Raw genomic sequence first — 19139 nt, forward strand, 5'->3', positions numbered from 1 at the left:
GTTTGGATGCAATTCACATATAGGTCAATTAAATGCAACAACATCTGCTCTCTCCCTACCATTTGCATATAGCATTCATATGTTAATGATGTCCCTTGTTTTTTCTTCTGCATGTGTGTATGTGCATGTGTGTTTGTTTCTCTCTGTGTGTATTTTTTTTCTCCCTGTACTTCCTCCCCTCCTCCCAGTCTCTTTGTATCTCCAAACAAAAAGAGATGCAGAACATTTGGATTCATACTTCCTTTTTTCGGAAAGACAGAGATACTCCCGTCCTATTTTCACTTCCTCTCGATTAAAGGGGAGGTTAGACGAGTGCCACAGTTGTTCCATTGCCGTGCCCCTGATTTCCACGAGAAGCCCCTTTAACAGCAGAGAAGGCAAGGCCCTCTCTCTTCCCCAAGCAGCTTAATGCCTTATAAATCAATGATGACACAGATGGACTAGCGATAATCTATTTAGAATGCCTCACAGCAAATATTGTTGTGCAGATGATTAGACTGCCAGTTATTTTAACTCCGAACCCTAAACCCGAGCTTCCGCTTCTCGTGATGCTCCTCACATTTATACTGATATGTTTTGATATTCCAGAGACATTGAGCTGGAAATGAATGTTAAAAATGGCAACAATGTGACACACACACATCCAGCACCAGACACTATGGGCAGTTATTTGCACTACTTGAATATATTTGTACTGTTGTCATATATGCATTTGTTGTCATATTTATTTGTCCGCTTTAGTCTAACAACCGTGTCATGTCAAATGTGTGTGAAGCTACTTTTATATATTTATTGTTGTGCCTTTTTTTTAATTTGATATATATACAATATGTATATATTTTTATATATTTTATTCTTTGGCATTTAGGTCTCTGTGTTTGTACCACACACACAGAGAAACTGATAATAAAGTTGACTTAATAAAATAGTGAAGTTGTCGCAGGGGAGTGTGTGCAGTGTGTGTATATGAGAGTGTTTGTGTGTGTGCGTCTGTGTGTGTGTGTGTGTCGGGTGGCATGGGCAGCTTGAGGAACAAAAGACTTGAAGAGGTGCTGGTGTCTGTGCCAAGGCCATAATGATAAGGCATGTTTCTTTAAAGAAGGAGGGGGGGAGACAGACCTTTAACAGCATTGTATACTCGGGGCATTTGTGTGTGTGTGTGTGTGTGTGTGTGTGTGTGTGTGTGTGTGTGTGTGTGTGTGTGTGTGTGTGTGTGTGTGTGACACGAGGGGGGTTAATGGCAATCCAGGGTGTCTGCCCCTTTTCATGGTCGATGGGTCTCAATTTAGCGTGCAAGGAGGAGGAGAAAAAGAAGAGGAGGAGGAGGAGGAGGAGGAGGAGGAGGAGGAGGAGGAGGAGGAGGAGGAGGAGGAGGGCAGAAATGAAGTGGAGGTTGTCAGACGTGGCAGCTGCTCCGAGGCCCTGATAAATATAAGCCCTTATTGATCGGTTGAAAATGAAAGATCCCCGAGTGGCGTGCAGTATTTAGCTTCTTGTCTGCCTCGTGTCAGCGGTGGCCTTGCCCTGGAGGGATAGACTTTCAGCTGTGCCTCCGGGCACCGCAGCGCTCGGGCTTTGATTTCATCTTTAACCTTTTTCCGCTGCGTTCCCTTGACCTCTGCAGCGGCGCACGCTGAATCTTTTAGAATTTCATCCATTCTTCCTCGCCACCCATCAGCCCGTCCATCTTCCCTTTTCGCCTTCTCAGGTGTATATTTCATCATCGCCTCCTCTTCCTTGTATCTTTTTATTTTCATTAAGCGATATAGGAATAACGGGACAGACACACAGTGTCACAAATGCATACAAACGAGTATTTATAAGTAAAGACAAGAACTACTGACAAAATACCAACCAGAACAAACTGAGTCATACAACATGTTTTCAGACGTGTGATAATAATATTAATAATAAATACAAAATAATGTGATATGAGTTACAATAGAATAGTCATTCATCATAAATAAACATGTCAAATAAATTCCTGTAAATAATAGTAATAATAATAATAGTAATAATAATAATAATAATAATAGCAATACAAATAACAACAATACATACAAGTGAATGGTTGTTAGGTGTGTGTACTGGTTTGGGGCATTGACTTTATGTAGAAGGTCGGGAGGGGGGGGGGATCAGAGGTGGGAAAGGTACTCAGATCTTTCACTGTAGAGTAACAGAGAGTATGAATACTCTTAAGTGTTCTCAAAGCTGGTGAAGGTGCAGCTAGTCTGAATTACTTTGTATACTGCAGGGTAGCTGGTGGATTTACTCCAGGTGGAACTAAAGTCTGATTCAACACTTGATTAGATTTCACATCATTCATCCACATCAGTGAAGTAACTAAAGGGATTAATACATGTAGTGGAGGAAAAGTACATGATTGACTTCTGAATTGTAGTGGGGTAGAAGTACAAAGTAGCACAACAAATTGAAATACCCATGTAAAGTACAAGTACCTCAAAATGATACTTAAGTACAGTACTTGAGTAAATGTACTTAGAAACTTTACACCACTGAGGTTATTAACGGGCAGGCTCTTTTTCTGATCGTCCCGCTCCTCTGTTTCTCCTATAGGTGGCCATTCCAGTGAGCAGAGGCAGTGAGGAGCGAGAGGCCACTTGATCCGAACAGACAGGTTCCATCCCAGCATGCAGTTGGTGTGTTAAGGTAAGCTCCCGCACAATGCATACCTTCACCCGTAAAGAAAAAAAAAATGCCCTTAACATTTTTCACATTCTTCGAAACCCTGTATTGCTTCTCGCACTGCAACGATAGAACACACACATGAATAAATGCACACATACGCTCACACACTCCAACTGTTCGCTTACCATTTAGTCTTATCCCCAAAGGCACTCTGTCTTAAACCAAAACACACACACACACACACACACACAGTCACACAGCTACAGTACACTGCTGCTATGTGTGCAGACAGAACTTGTAACAATCTGGATTGTGATAATCTATGATAATCATCCACCACATGCCACCTAAAAAACGCACATGGGTGGCATTCAACACCCACACTGGCACATTGCTTCAGTGCGTCTCGCCTCCCTCTGCCGCCCCCCCCAATGTCACTACCTCCAGCGTCAATGTCACCACTTCCTCGGCTCCTTATTTCTCTTTTATGTATGAGGAGGCACACCGGGGAAAAAGGAAGGAATCTCGAAGAATTTATGTTTGGCATTAGTGTAATTGAATTCCACTCGTATATCACAGTAAGAAAGTTGCGAGGTGGTCGGCGATATAAATACAAGGTAGGGATCCGTGAAAACACGGATCCGTCCCTCCCCTTTTCCCTTGTCTTCCGAACATTGTCTCCCATCTCTCTTTTTGTTTTATCCTCTCCCTCTCTCCCCTCCTTTAGCTAGATGGATGATAAATTCCCAGCCAGAGAGCCAGCAACAGCTGTTGGCAGACAGGCCTGATATGAGAATAGCAGCATAGGATGAGCAGGCATTAAAAATTAATATGCTATTTAGCCTAGGTGTATTTTAGGTATTTGACATTTTCATGTCCGGGACAGACTCAATTTATTCATAGTACAGAAAAAAAAATAAAGAAATAAGAAGAGAGGAATGGGTGTAGGGAAGGGGGGGAGGAGGGGCGGGGGAGATATAATGCAGGGAACACTAACGGAAGGCCATTGTGGCTTTATGGTCACCCTGTTTCACCTTGCATACCGCCATTGTAATGGTAGGGGTGGGGGGTGTTTGAGTACACCATATATTTATACCTTATAATAGAATATGAAAAGGCTGTGTGAAGTCGAAAGGGTTTATAAAAGAGGAAACTCCTTCACTTGTATCTACACATCGAAGCAGTACAACATCCAGGCTGACTTTAAATGGAAAAATCGTCAACTTTTAATGAATGTCCAATTATTGTTAATGGTAAATGTGGTCAATACAAGCAAGACATTCCTTTGTGTGTTATATTTATGAGAAAGCTGGGTTTTCCATTATTACCTTCCACAATAAAAGCCCCACCTAAATGCATGCAGCGCTTCACTGAGAACCAACTCAACAGATTACAATTACAAAAATGTTGGTATTGGAGACTTACCTTGCCAGGAAGTATTCTAAGTTCCACTGATGTCGTTTTTTGAGCTCCGCTCAGTCCTCAGTGGATACATGTGTCATCTAGATGATTTAGACGTTTTATGCAAGCTAAGTTTGTAATTTGATGACTTTACAACAGGTGGTCTTACCTGGGGAAGATCTTAACCCTTGTCCATCTAAAGCCGATACATTGGAGGGATAAAGGACAAACTGACAATGACTTTCTTTAAGAAGCATAGCTAGAAGGTGTGTGACTTAATGCCATAAAAGCTCTTGGAAAGGAGGTCAGGTATAGGTTTTTAGTTTTGTGCTCAACCAAGCATGTGACTTTGACACAGGAGACAGGATGTTTGCATGGCTTTTTTATTTCTTTTACCAACATTCAACGTTGGTTTCCTTTAACCATGACAACCTTCATTTGCTATGCCAACGAGACCCTTAACTTCAGTCGCAGCAGATCAGACACGGTTTCATTGTCAAATGGATTGAGATGATTTACCGAGTCTTGCTGAAGGTGATGTGTTAGAACACTCCTCCGAGACTTCACAACTCCAGGAAGAAGATGATGTGTGAACATTTATGTGTAAAAATTAATAAAATGTCAGCTAAGAAAAACAAGATGCACAGAACAGTTTAGTTGCATGTTGAGGAAAGAAATATTGTAGTAGAGTAGCAATATCCAGTATTCTCATTCCTCCAGATTATAAACTTAAACGCCAGCTGTCATTACAGACAGAATACTCAGCAATGCAAACCTTTCATTCTGTTCAACCGTAAACATGATTAAATGCAATTCTGCTACAAAACACACCATGCATTCAGAAAATGATACAGTGGATAGTTATGTTGTTTGTATTTCAATCTGAAATGTCCCACTCTTTTCCAATGACCCAGCATTGGGGAATTGTTAGACAGTCAAACACACAAGACCCGTGGAGGTCCACGCAATAAAAAGTACACTCCCATGCTTAGCTATGCTAGGACGGTCCTCTCTCCATCACTCCGTCTCCTCCCCCCTCAGTGATTAATGGCTGATGCTGCTCCAGTACATCTCTATATCCCTCCTCATCCCTCCCTCACTAATCGTTGTGAAATCTTAGACATGGCCTAGACTTGGCCTCCTGGAGGAAGAGGGGGGTTGGATTGGATTGGGAGGAGGGCAATTTCAACCTCCAACAGCATCCATATCACTTTTGACTTACTTCTTCCTTGATATACCATTGCTTCTTGCCTTTCATTACCTTAAAAATACATACTTTGTTCATCAAGAGGAAGATTTAGGTCAGTTGGTCTGAGAAGACACCTTTTCTCGCTCTGCACCTGGCGCCACCCATCCAACTCCTATCACTTTAGGGTGCTTCAGAAAATAATTTCTACAAATAGCAATTTGTGTCTTGTCTGTTACGATGTTTTCTTGTAAAAATGGACCACCACAATTCACTACCCATTCAAACTGAGTTATGACATCATGAGGATTGAAGAATGTACAGCTGGGCTCTTTATGGGTTTACGTGGGCCGCCTCTATATGCTGATAATAGGGTATAAAATATAAAAATAATATGGCAACATTCACCTGACATCAGGACCAAATGTTTTTATGATATTAAAAAACTAACAATCATCATACATACTCATACAAGTATGTATGTTAAATGTCAGGTTTGCCTCAGTTGATGCCAGCTTGTAGATAGTTAGTCCATCTCTTAACATTACAACAAGCTCAGATAATTATTCCTGGCAACTGATTCAGAAAAATAGACCCTCAATCCAACTTTATTCAGAGACCGTTACCAAAAGCAGACACAATTGCTCTCCATGTTAAACAAGTCCTCTTTTTTCTAGTAGTTGGATTGTCACAGTGCCGCAAAAAGCAAGGACTTTCGGTGGTTGTAAAGCCGTTTGACTCCAAAAGCGAAGGGCTTATTTTGGCTTGGCCACAATCTTTTCTTAACACTAACTAAGCACTTCGGCCAAACCATATCCAAAAGAAATGTTGCCAACAAGGTGGAAAAAGCACTCAAAAGGAATGATAGTATGGAACCATGCATCGACTTCTTGTCAAAGTCTATACTCTGCATACAGTCAAATACAAATATTTAACTAAGATCCAATAGCTTTTTTCCAGTTATTTCAATTGCAATCCCTGTCTTTGTCCAAGTATGGTTTCTGGTATTGGGAATTTGATCTTTCATGTCTATCTCTGACTCCTGGTCAATGACGTCAGTGGACATTTGGAAGAACTCAATGACAACTCCATAACTCATGAGCAAACCTCGATTTGCTGATGAAGACCCTAAGAGGTGTCTTTAAGTGGAATTTAGACATGGCTTGGAGCTGGATTTAATTATAACCACAGTGCATGCACCTGTGCTAACTCACCAAACAGCATGCAGCATTATCACAACATTCTCACTTCTAATTGTCTTTATTTATACCTCCGGTTTAGCAATTACTCATTTTCCACCTCTTACCTTGCACCCTTCCTTTCTCGCCTCTTCACCTCTTTGTCTGCTAATTATTTGATTTCCTTTCCTCGTTTTTCTACTTTTAACCCTCCCCTCTTGTCCCTTTCTCTCCATCTCCATTGCTTCCACACTTGGCAGTAACTTCACGTCGCAGAAGTGCTAGCAGTACTGTATATACACTGACTGTTATTACCTTGGGGAACGTTTAGCAGCTCTGTGTTTAACACCATATAACCTCCGCTACACCGGCAGCGGCAAGGAAGGAAAGAAAAAACCTAGGGAGGTGGAAACCAGAGACGGCTTGTGTTAGGTGAGTGTTTGACTGATCACCAAGGATAAAGACGACAAGAGAGAAACAGGGAGCGTATGACAAGCCTGCTTTATTTCAACCTATTGGATGATCAGTGATTCTTAAGCAGAGGGAACATTTCTTGCGATATCTCTCACTACAAAGTAAATAGAAATCAAAGCCCTTCAAGGCTCCGAGACAAAAACACTATATGAAAGAAACTATCTTAACAACCTCCTTCATTTCTTCCCTCTGTACTTCCCATTGATTTCACGTAACTGGTGTTAAGTGAAACTATTTGAGAGGCAATGGATCCACTTGACTTTGTGTCTCGGAGGTAGGCCTTGATTGGCTCCCATTACGGTCAAATAAAGCTTGTGGTGGATTCATCTTTGGTAGTGGTGTTTTAAAACTCCTAATTATGTGATCAGACTTTGTTTGATAACCATTCAACAAATTAAATTGGCTAAATCCAGTTTTCCGTTTGAGTTCCTCACACAGTTTGGTGTCACAGTGGCCTATGTGCCTTTGAACCTGCAGCGTCTTGGCGGATCACTGTCACTGCCTATCATTCAAACATCCCCTGAGTAACATATTGCACACAACCAGACCCCCCCCACCCCTTCACATCCCCCACCTTACCCAGCAACACCCACTGCGCTCCCCCTTCTCCCTGATAGGGATCTGTGGGCGTTGACGTCCGTCTCCGAGGAGTTTTAGAGGGCTATGGGAGCAGCTTGACAGATAACAGGACTACCAAAGGGAGTCAAAGACGAGTCATGTCCATGTCCATCAATGTGCTTGTCCACAAGTGAGGGAGGAGAATTAGACGTAGACCAAACATCGACATCAGCTCGGGGAGGGAGAGTCACTGTCAGGTGATTATCAGGAGAAAAAAGATTTAAAGAGCGTTCAGGGGGATTGGGCGCTGAGACATGAGATCATACGCTCATCCGTACAGGGGTTTCTCTCCCGGTCCCATCATCCTCCCAGGATATCAGCTTGTAATTGATATATGGGCTCGGCTGTCTCTCTCTGTGTGTGTGTGTGTGTGTGTGTGTGTGTGTGTGTGTGTGTGTGTGTGTGTGTGTGTGTGTGTGTGTGTGTGTGTGTGTGTGTGTGTGTGTGTGTGTGTGTGTGTGTGTGTGTATGTGTGTGTGTGAGCGCTAGCAAGGTAACAAAAAAAAGAAGTTGCGTAATTTCACAATTCCACAAAATGTGTTATCAAAGTAACTTCTAGCATATTAGGGACAAGACGCCCCAGCCCCCCTTCATATCCTCGGCCCCCCTCCCTCTCCTCCTTTGTGGCATTGCTCGCTCGCCTCGGCAGGCTTCCTGAATTAAACTGCCGGCTTCCTGTTCTTTTATATGCACGGCCACATCTGGGGCGCCCGCTCGCAGGGCCCCGCCGCTTAATAACAATCACCTTCCCTTTCACTCGGCCCTGATTGTTTCTAATTCGTCCTGACAGATAGTAGCTGACAAGCCGCCCGCGCCTCCCTCCCTCCGTGACCCGAGCTCACTCAGCACACTTATAAGGCCTGTCATTTTTAATATTTGATTTTCACTTCGTAAAAAGTTATGTGTTTTAGAGCTGCCACAGCCACCGTGGCCACCCCTCCTCCCCGATCGCATGGTGAAATTAGTATTTAACTGAAACCACGTCCAATGGCCCTCTTCGCCTCCTTCCCCTTCTTTAAACCCTCCGTCTCTTCATCCTCCTCTTTCATTAATTGTCTTTCCCTCTCTCTGCCTTCATCATTTCCACCATCTCCTTTCTTTCTGTCTCTTTCACTCAATCTCTCTTTTGGTTTATGAAGACAATGCAAGCGGGAGAATGTAGCCGAGGGATTGTACAGATTAATGTAAGCCAGTGTCTAACCCGGGTTGGGAGGGTTACTTTAAAAATGTAATCCGTTACAAGTACAAAAAGTAATCAGTAACCTAATCTGAGTATCAATATATAAAGGTTATGTTACCTGATTACTTTCCGTTACTCTTGGAATACCTCAATAGAAAATGCAATGCAAATGAATCAAGAGAAAATACAATATCAATGAGATGTTTTTTAATCAAGTGTATTATGTAAGAGAACAGAACAATGTGACCTTAGAAAAGAGGAAACCAATACGTCCTCTGCGAAGAGACATTTTATTTAAAGGAAAACATCCCTTTCATTATGCATCGTTTTTTATGTGATCTTACAGTTACCTTTTTTTTTAACCATGATAACTTAATCCTGTTACATGTAATCTGTTACTCCCCAAACCAGTGACTAACCCACAGTGAGCCTTTGCACCCACACTCAGTCAGGCATAGACAGTACAAAGCCTAAGAACAGAGCGGTGTGTATTGACATGTAACCGGCGTCCGCCTCCGTCCGTCAGACTTAAAGCATACTGGCTCCCAGCGTTATTTGCTTTCCATTGATTCCCATTAAAGGTATATGGAGCCATGTAAAATGCATATCAGGTAGGCTGATCATTAAATGAAAGGATGAATTCATCGACAGCTTGACGGATGACATTTTGCCGAGCGATCCATACAGACCTTCGATAAAAACACAATTTGGAGCTTAATTTAAGACAAAGAAAGAAAAAAGAGAACGGAAAGCATTAAAGATGGAGAAGGAGAGAGAGAAAATGATTAGGAGATGGATTCACAGCAGCACAAAAAAGCTTTACCATTGTGCATTAACACAACATTGACACAGTGGGAAAAAAACACCGTCGCCATTTTCTCATCATCACTGAAAGCTCAGCAAAGTGATTTCCAGAAATGCATCATCAGAGAAGATTGTTTTGGTTTTTTTGGTCTTTATTTGATGATCAGTATTGCATATTGTTTGGAAATGAAACCACCATTTAGTGTCAATGCAGGACCTCTTACAGCCTTTATGAAAGGCAGAATGTGAGGCTGTTGAGGTCATTATGGCAGAAAGGCCTGTGTTAATGTTCCCAACCCTAACAGTAACCCTACAAAACCTATTGTCCCTCTATTTAACCAATATTTAAAAATACAAAATAAATGTTGTGCCTAAGCAAACCCTTGTGTGACGCCCCACCAGCCACAAAGCTTTTCTAATTTCCAATTGACATACTGTATGAATGTAACTGTAACATTTGACTCTTTCGTATTTATTTTCCTTATTGTTCACCAAGGTGTATTTGCCGTGGCCACAATATTTGTCTAACCTTCCTCAAACCATATGCACCTTTTGTAAAATGTGAAGATATCAAAATGCATACATTTGGTCAGTTTTAGGGAATTCAAAGTCAACGGTCAAATGTATTGATGCAGTTGGGCGGTTTATTCCCCCGCTGTCTAGGGAGGACATAAAATGCCTACAAATGAACATTGCTCATATTTAAGCACTATACAAACAATGAATGCTGCCATCTCCTAATGCCGACGCCTCCTGGGTCACATAGAGAGAACATTGTAAATGATATTATCATATCACTGTCCTTCAACACAGAACTACCAAAAAAGATAATATATATCATCAGATCACCAAAAGACCCACCGACTCTGCAAACACGTTTTTCCCAGTTATTGCACTCAGCCTTGTGCACCCAAACATTGTCTAACAAACATACCCCCCCCCCAACCCACCCAGCCCGCTAAGACATACTTCCATTTTGGGACACCGAGGTGCCCGAGGCGCACCCACTGCCAATCTCCGTCTTTACCCGACGACAAAAACACAACTAATTGGAGTACCACTGCATGTTTTCACTAAAGGCACAATTTAATTACATCTGAGCTGGGAATGAGTATTTTGGGAATGTGTGTATGTTCATTCAAACAAATGGAGCGAATGAAAAGCAATATTTGTTTTGCTTTGATTAGCAAACGGGCAGGGTAATTTGTTAAGGAGAAAATGAGTGAGGGCAGAACATCTCAGTTTAACCCCCAGCTTTCCAGTGGTGGACTACTTTCACTCTGTTTCACACACACACACACACACACACACACACACACACACACACACACACACACACACACACACACACACACACACACACACACACACACACACACACATCCCCAAACGTTTGTGCCCCTTCCATCCCAAACATTAATGAACTTTTGCTCCTGGCTCTGTGACTCTGACCTCCCTCTTCTCCTCTCTTTTTCTTATTTTCTATCATTCCTCTGGCTTTCCCCTGATCCCGAGTCTCTGTCCTGTGGTCCTCCTGTTCATAAATCCTTAATTAATAACTCGGTGAATAATGTAAAGAGTGTTGTTTTCTCCAAGGTTGTATTAATAAACATGAATGCATTTATTTGTCTTCACCAAAGCATGATTAATGCACATTAATGGCTGGATATTGCTCACTCTGCCCTGCATCACCAAGCACATATCACCCCCACCCTGTGTCTCCCAAATAAAGAAAAAAAGACCTATCAACATTAAATATTTATGGCATAATATTAATGGTTTTGTAAAGAAAATAACAAGTTATTAATCCTCTGATTAACAACTGATTAACCTTTTTTATTAAACACGTGATCCGTGCATCATCAACTCAGGATACGTCGACTGACTGCGCTGCAGAATAATTATTTTTGTGTCTTTTCTAATTGCAAAAATCGCATGGCTGAACTATATGCGTGTGTTTTTTTATTGTTTTTGCCTTGACACATGCATAGATACTCCATTCACACTTGTTCAAACAACATGAGATGTATGTAGACCGAGATCACGGCGAGGGATAAAGGAAACGGAGAAAATAAAACACACAACCATAACTGGCACATTCTTTCACATCGAGCAGAACAAGAGCAGCGACTACATTTAGCCGCAGATCTGTTTTAAAACAATGGGGTTTAATTCACATATCCGTTTATCCTGCAGTCACTGGCATGGGGTGGGAAAGTGGAGTGAAAACATGGCTGAAGGACTCTGCTCATCTCAAAGCTATTGTCTATGTATTTTTAGTTCTCGTCAACTGGAAGACAGTTGTCTCTTTTTTATAACAAATACACTGACTTCAGATCGGAACAGACTGGATTAGACACAATTATAATCTAATTCAAATGCACCCTTCTTAATGAGTAATGAGTATGAGACACAGTTAAGTCAAAAAGTACACATTATGCAGATTTCTCATATGTTATTGTTTATGATTTATATTAGCTCCTATAGTATAATTGATGCCTTAATGTGTGAGGCAACATGTTTGAAAGATGAAATAGTTTGAGTTGGACGGATTTTAATTTTATTTTGGCGGGTCATTTAAGAATGTATTCTATTTTAAGAGCAGAGCATTAGTTATTTATGTTAAAACTTGATCTGTTAATATAGCTTTAAGATACATCTAGTAAAGTAAAAGTATCATTTGATTCTATCTTTTGTCAAAACTCTGAGGTACAGAAGTTATTTTTTTTTTATTGTTGGCGCTTAGTCATCATCACATTATTTTGAAATGTATTAAACACCCTTTTTTATTTATTTCTCTTGCCAGGCATTCTTCACACATTGAGAAATAATAGATCTGAACGGCCCGCTGTATATAAATAAGGTATTCCTGTTTGAATTGTCTTTGTGTAAAAGGAAGCATGAAGTGTCAACAGAGCTCCGTTTCCTGCAACCCAAGCTTTTTCTCTCAGCGACACTGGGCTTCTCCTTGGCCTACTTTGCCAGTTGTTTAAATGTAATAAAGGCCTGAGCAATGTAAAAGATAGACCATATATTTTGTTTTATTAAGTTGCATGAAGTGCGTGAGCTTTTTTACTATTTTTTATTTTCTCCATGCCTTTCCCATGATGGATTGCCGCTCCTTGCTGCAGGGGGTTTTCTTTGTAACCCTACTCCTTTATCTTCTTCCACCTCTTTCTTATTCTGCCCCCCCCCCCCTGCTGTTCTAAACATCAGCAGCTGACTTCACCTTGTCTACTTCCTCTTAACTGTTGAACCTTGCATTGGCCACTTTCTCACGTCCCTACATCTTTCTCAGATCTCAACCATCCTCAGTTGTCCATTTGAAAGAACATACTGCCTCTCCATCTCTTTCTTTCTTTCTTTTCTCTCTTGCTAATGCCATCCCGGGAATCAGCACACACCATTTACACAGGAACAAACTACATCTTTGAGCTCGCCTTTAGAGCCATTTGTCCTAATTACAGATCATTGTATCTCTGTCAAAAACAAAAAAATGCGTTTATTGTAATGTTGCTCCAACTGAGGTCCAGCCTTATTGGAACCCCCTTATAAGACCTGGATTCATCACACATACCCCCCCCCCCTCCCCCCTCCTGTGGTCGCTTTATTTTTGCTCTGTCTGTTCTTGCTCTTTTCACATTTCCTCCTCTTCATTCTTCTTCTTTTTTTTTGTTGAAGATATCATTTGTTATGCTATCATCAAAATGAATTAGGCTGATCCCAAAATACGCAGATGGACATATGGTTTGGCCCAGTTTCTAAGAAGTGCCGGGTTCAGTTTTTGGTTATTCTATGAAAAGGATGTGTGTGTGTGTGTGTGTGTGTGTGTGTGTGTGTGTGTGTGTGTGTGTGTGTGTGTGTGTGTGTGTGTGTGTGTGTGTGTGTGTGTGTGTGTGTGTGTGTGTGTGTGTGTGTTCCTTCATTTGGATGTTCAGTGTCTCTTGGGACTTGGAAGGTATTTATAGTGCTTCTCACACAGAGGTGGACTTCACAGTAATTAAGAAAGCAGTAAAGGTGGTTAATTCAACTTTTCTGATCACTGTTTTAATCTCTTGTCCCGCTATTCTTGAAAGACGCACACGTGCACAGAGCGTCAGGTACATGAGCCTTAAGCCTCTTAGGACTGCTTGTCTCCATGCAGTGCAGACACAATACTGTGCCAGGGAGAGGTTTAGGCATGGTGCGGGCCTTTCTTAATTACTGGGGGATTGCTAAGCAGATACAATTGTGCTTTCACTGCTGGGTCAGTGGCGGCCCATGAGATTAGCCGTACACATTAGCTTCAGTCAGAAACAAAAATGGGAAACTTGTTCCAACTGAAGTTAAAGACGTCCAGTACCGTGTAAGATAGATTTCCTTGAATGATGATTGCTACACATGTATCTACTGTCATACAAATTGCTACACCTTTCTCTCTATATTTCCGTTATCAAAGGTGTGAATGTATAAAGGCCTGTGCTCCCCAGTTGCCTCAAATATCTACAAATAAAAGTGTCTTTTTATTGTGTTAAAGAAACTCACTTCTTGAGTTGCGGTCTTTGATTTTCAAACAGGCCTTTGGAAGCAACATACATGGGACTAACGTGTCTTCCTTATTTAAAAGAATAGTAGAGATATGAAAAAATGATTGTGTGTGGGTGTGTGTGAGAGAGTGCTGTCTGTAACTTGAACTGACATTTAAAGAATACAATTCTGAACCATATATTTGATTCAGTATATAGGTGATAATAATGTGTGGAAAAACATAACAAATGCACATGCTTCCATGCAGGGTGCAGGGGTTTATTGAATGGTTTATTGAGTATAAAAGTGTGAAATGGTAATCATATGCTAAAGCCTTCACAGTCACCAGAAATCAACCTAATTAACTAGCCTTGAAACCGTTCCATCGTTCGTGTTCCTTTGCAATGTTGTACCAGCAAAGCTTTACAATTACACAATTGTTACAAGCTAGCAGCCCTAACACATGGCTCTTTAAATTAAAAACCTCAATCAATCAATCTCCCAAGAAACCCCACAATTAATGGTGAAGAAATGGAAAAGAAAAGTGTTGGGTAGGGCAACAGAGGAAGGATCCAAATGTCCAAATGCAAGAAAATATACTGATATTAAAGGTGGGGTTGGTAATTTTGAAGAAACCAGCTCGAGTGCGCTTGAATTTAAAAATACACAGCCGGAAGAAATCTGCCACTTCCTTACAGAGCCCCTCCTCCAACACACACGAACGCACACATGACCAATGAGGGCACAAGATAAGTGTGTGCACAGATGGAAGGCTGACAGGCAGGTAGGCCATCCAGTTATTTTAGCCGGGCCGGCTCAGATGATTGGTCGTGCTTTTTACAGCGCCACGGCTTCTACAGATGATATTTTTTTTAAGATAAGATATTCATTGCTATCGGGATGTTAAGAGTATTCCATGGAATATAACAAAAAGTGTATCTCGAGCCGGTTTCTCAAACTTACCTACCCCACCTTTAATAAAAGGAAATTAAAATGGATCCAAACGGATATCAACAAGCCTGATCATCTGGTGACTTTGACCCAATCAGATCTTTAGAGAATGTATGACAAGGAGCATTGAAGTTCTTCTGGCTTGTGATGGAACAACACCATTCATTTTCACCATTTGTATTCCTAGAACTTTATTGACTCTATCAAGTCATTACGCTAACTAAGCTTAAGCTAAACAATGATCTGGACCTTAACCTACCTGAATCTTCTTGAGTTATACATCTTCTTCAAAGTGGAGAGAAAGTGGTTGAGCACCCAATTTCCCCCTTTTTCTGGAGCTCAGAGGCCTGTCACTCGGCTCTGCACACATTAGATTTGTCGCGGAACAAATACAGAGCCACGTCGAGCGCAGTCAAAACACTCAAAGCCATCGCGAGTTTCGTTGGGAAGATGACTCTTTTGCCTCCTTGTCACCAGCGTGAGTTTGGACGTACCATCACAGGAGTTTCGGTGACAGCCCGGTGAAGGCTGCTTTGTTTGCCTAAGTCGTCTCCATTCCCTTTAATGAGCCATTATGGTTATGTTTTGTCTCAGTTGTGTTCATTGGCTGGCTGAGTTTCTGAGACGGCAAGACAGAGGAGAAACGGGTAGGGGGTGGCGGTGATTGGGGGAGGCCCCCTGTCTTCAAACGTCCTTGTAGAGTTTCAGGAATAAGAAGCTGTTTCAACAAGACATTCGGTGAAGAAGTAAGAAAATAAATGAAAAAAATGAACCAATATGTTGTAATTTTCACAAAAACTGGGAATGTAATCTCTTTGAAGAAGCTTCAATCTTGAGTATTAGACAAGGAACGTCCAACTGAGACCAATTCAATCACCAGTTGTCTTAGAATTAGGGTTAGGGTTTGTACTTTCTTTCCAAAAATGTTGTCAAAAAAGTCACCACTGGTCCTTCAAGAAAGCAGAAAAAAGCTTCCTGGAAACCTCAACTTAACTTTTTCTAGTGTCTGTCTTTAATGTATCCCAAATCAAAAGCCTTGAAGTGTCTTGAAGCCAAACTCTCCACTCTCCTCCATATCCTCCCCTTCGTTTATCTCGCCTGGAGGTGCGAGGAGCTTCCTGTAACATTGCGGGATGGAAAGGGATGGGATGTTGAAGAGGGGGAAGATGAGGGGAGTTGGGTGGCTAAGCAGACACTGTGACAACCCACCTGTCAGCAGGTACTCAGTATAATTGGTAAACGAAGGCCGCGGGATAGTAGCGGGGCTCCTTCTCTTCTCTCTGTCTTCTGCTCTGTTCTCTGTTTGACGAGTATTTGAAGTCGTCGGAAGCTCGTTCCTTCCTTGTTTGGTTCAGAGAAAGACAGAGGCCAACCAGGAGAGAGGAAAAAGAGACAAGAAGTGCGAGAACATGTGTTTAATCTGAATCGCTTCCCTGGTAAGTTCGCTGACGGTGATTAGCCAAGGAGTGGACAGCTATCGCCTGTACGTGTCATTGTGGATCCTGAATGGATAAATGTATGTTTCATCCTTATTCGACATTTCCTCCTATCTCTCTCAATGCCAATTCCAGCCATCAGGCTCTGTTTGCCCTCTAATGAAACATATTCATCTTCATCACGCACTCTCGCGGCTCTCAAACTTACTTTACTGCACAGTCAATTAAACCCTAAGGGGCGACTCTGTGCGAAAAAGGATATATAATGCTTTGACATTTCAGCGCGTCCACATTAGGCACACCCATAGAACATTCTCCTTTGAGCTGGATGGGAACGAGTCATAGTGGAGCCTAGAGGTAGAGGAGCCAGTCAGAGGGATTGGGTCTCTTATAAGCTAGTTAGCTCTTTGGATTCAGTTACTTATGCTGATGTAATAGGGCAATTGTAAGCTGATACTGAAGTCTCTCTGTGACCCCTACACTGGCTCTTGTTCTCATATTAGGCTACCTAATATATACTTATGCGTATATAGTGTAACGGAAGACTCGCTAAAATGGACTGAACTCAATTGAGGAGTGTATTAATGCCATTTAGGCTTCCTAAAATATCCTTCTAGGGACTTTTATCTAAATCTGGGATTGTCTGCTTGAGTTGGCCCCTCCTAGACATTCGTATAGTCATTGGAACAACTGGGGTCAGCAGTGTAACGATGCAAAGCGAGTCCCTTAACAAGCCTACGCTGCGGGGCTCAGTGTGTTTGTGTGTGTGGATGTCTCCCAAAGGCTTGTAGTTGATCCTGCATCTTGATGGCGTGAAACAGCTTTACAGGGCTGCCTTCTCCTACAGGCTGAACATCACTACTCATAACCCCGCTGACTTGAGGGCACTAACTTGGATTTGTGAGTGCCCACTTCACATGCATGTCTGAAAGGCACAACTCTGTAGCCAGTTAAGTGTAATACGTGTTCACTACAATCCGTTTTATCATCGCATGATATCACACTAAACGATGTATTCTTTTTTAAGTAGGTGATGAAAGATGTTGATGGATTTTCTTTCAAGCTACAGAACAAGATTGGAAGTTGTTTGACAAAAAAAAAGGGAAAACAAGAAAATCGTTATTCTTTCGACTACATTGTCCTCTATATCAGCAGAGGTGTTAGAGGTCAAACATCAATGAGACAATCCAACGTCAATGGCCAACTTTGAAAAGCGATGGGGTTTACATCCCAGTATCACTACTAATTACATTCATGTTGATAACCCACGATTGACATCCAATATCAACCCTGTTTTGTCCATTTTTTGACAAGAATAAATGGCCACTTTGGTGTACATGTATGGATCTGGGCTGTACTGATGTGTAGGACTTCAACACTGGAAACAGACTTGGCAAAAAACAATCAATCCAAAGCAGTTTTGGCAAAATATGTGAAGTCTAGCAAGATGATAACACAGTCTTAAGATTTCCGTTCCATGCTAACTAGTTAAATCTCAAAAAGGGGATTTTAGAGAAGTTTAAAGAAATCTTCCATACCAGAATAATATCCATGGTTCTTAGCTTCACTAATGTTGTATTCCTTCAATTATGTCCAGCTGTCACGTCCAGCCGATCAAGCTTTTTAATTCATAGCAAGCCATCTCAGATTTCCTATTGAAAAAGGGATAATGCAGTTTATCGTACAGGATACTAATGTGGACTGTTTTATGGCGGATTGTACGTGATTCCTATTTGTTGATTATGTTTGCTTGCATCAGTAGATCTGTGTGTGTGTGAGTGAGTGTGTGTAAGATGGGTAAACTCTATTTAAAATGCCCAGCCACCGATATGTAGAACAACAGCGCTCGGCTTCTATTGTCTCGTGCTGCTCTATGGGGGTTAGCTGGCACTGCATGTGAACAGATGTGTTTCAAATCATTGTTGTTATTTACCAGTGATAGGCTACAGCTCAAGAAAATGTCCCCCCGTTCTGATTTATTCATTCGGACAGTGGATTTATGCAGAGATGCTGAAAACCTGGATCTTTTCTGCATGGATAGACGGGCAGATTAATTATTCATGAAGCTAATGCATTGTTTCTGTTGCTTTATATCTCTTTTTTGTTCTCTCATCCTGCTTTTTTTTCTCCTTCTCCCCCTTCTTCTTACCGAATTCTCCCAGGCAAAGGTTGGCAGTTAGATGTCTGTGTTGAAATGAGAAGTTTGAAAGCGCTATCTCTGTATATATACGTGTGTGTGTGTGTGTGTGTGTGTAAACTGATTTAAATCGCTCTTTGAGCCCTACAGAATGGCGCTTTAAATGTTAAATGGGGGTTGAAGCCTGCCTGAACTAATTTGTAGGGCTTTGCACCATGTTGACATTTAAATGTGATAAGAATAGCAAACTGTACCGCCGACCTATTTTGAAGATGCTTTCGGAATACATTCGCATCAACTGTGGCCTATAATTAATAAAAAAAGACAGGCCTCCCTCGCTCCAGATTTGATTATAATACAACCTTATAAACACACCAGGGATAGATGAGAGGAGACGAAAGAAGAAGAAGAACTAGGGGAGGGAAAAAAACTGAAAAGAATAACAGGAATAAAAAACAAGAGAAATGATGGGGGCAGGAATTAAGAGGGAGGTGGATTGCGAACACCTGGTCTTTGAGGCAGATTGCGTTGGCTGGCTGCTGTGCTATCACATTACTCTGATCCTGCCTCTCTTGTTTGTCAGAGAGAGAGAGGGAGAGCGGGAGGTGGTGGCGGCGGT

The 19139-nt window shown here is 41.6% G+C and overlaps 1 protein-coding gene across 7 annotated transcripts in view; it reads left to right on the top strand.

The window, feature by feature from the left end:
* The window catches only part of znf536 (zinc finger protein 536), a 242453-nt gene that overhangs the window by 86267 nt on the left and 137047 nt on the right, over positions 1-19139 (top strand). For 6 of the 7 annotated variants that reach the window (XM_034198876.1, XM_034198873.1, XM_034198877.1 and 3 more), the window contains one exon: positions 2578-2670. The gene's annotated coding sequence lies outside the window, so the exon portion shown is untranslated. Of the gene's footprint in view, positions 1-2577; positions 2671-12296; positions 12354-19139 lie in introns of all 7 variants that reach the window. The other variant, XM_034198874.1, reaches the window with a different exon arrangement.

This window comes from Gymnodraco acuticeps, unplaced genomic scaffold (assembly GCF_902827175.1).
Source record: "Gymnodraco acuticeps unplaced genomic scaffold, fGymAcu1.1, whole genome shotgun sequence".
In the NCBI taxonomy this organism is placed as follows: Eukaryota; Metazoa; Chordata; class Actinopteri; order Perciformes; family Bathydraconidae; genus Gymnodraco; species Gymnodraco acuticeps.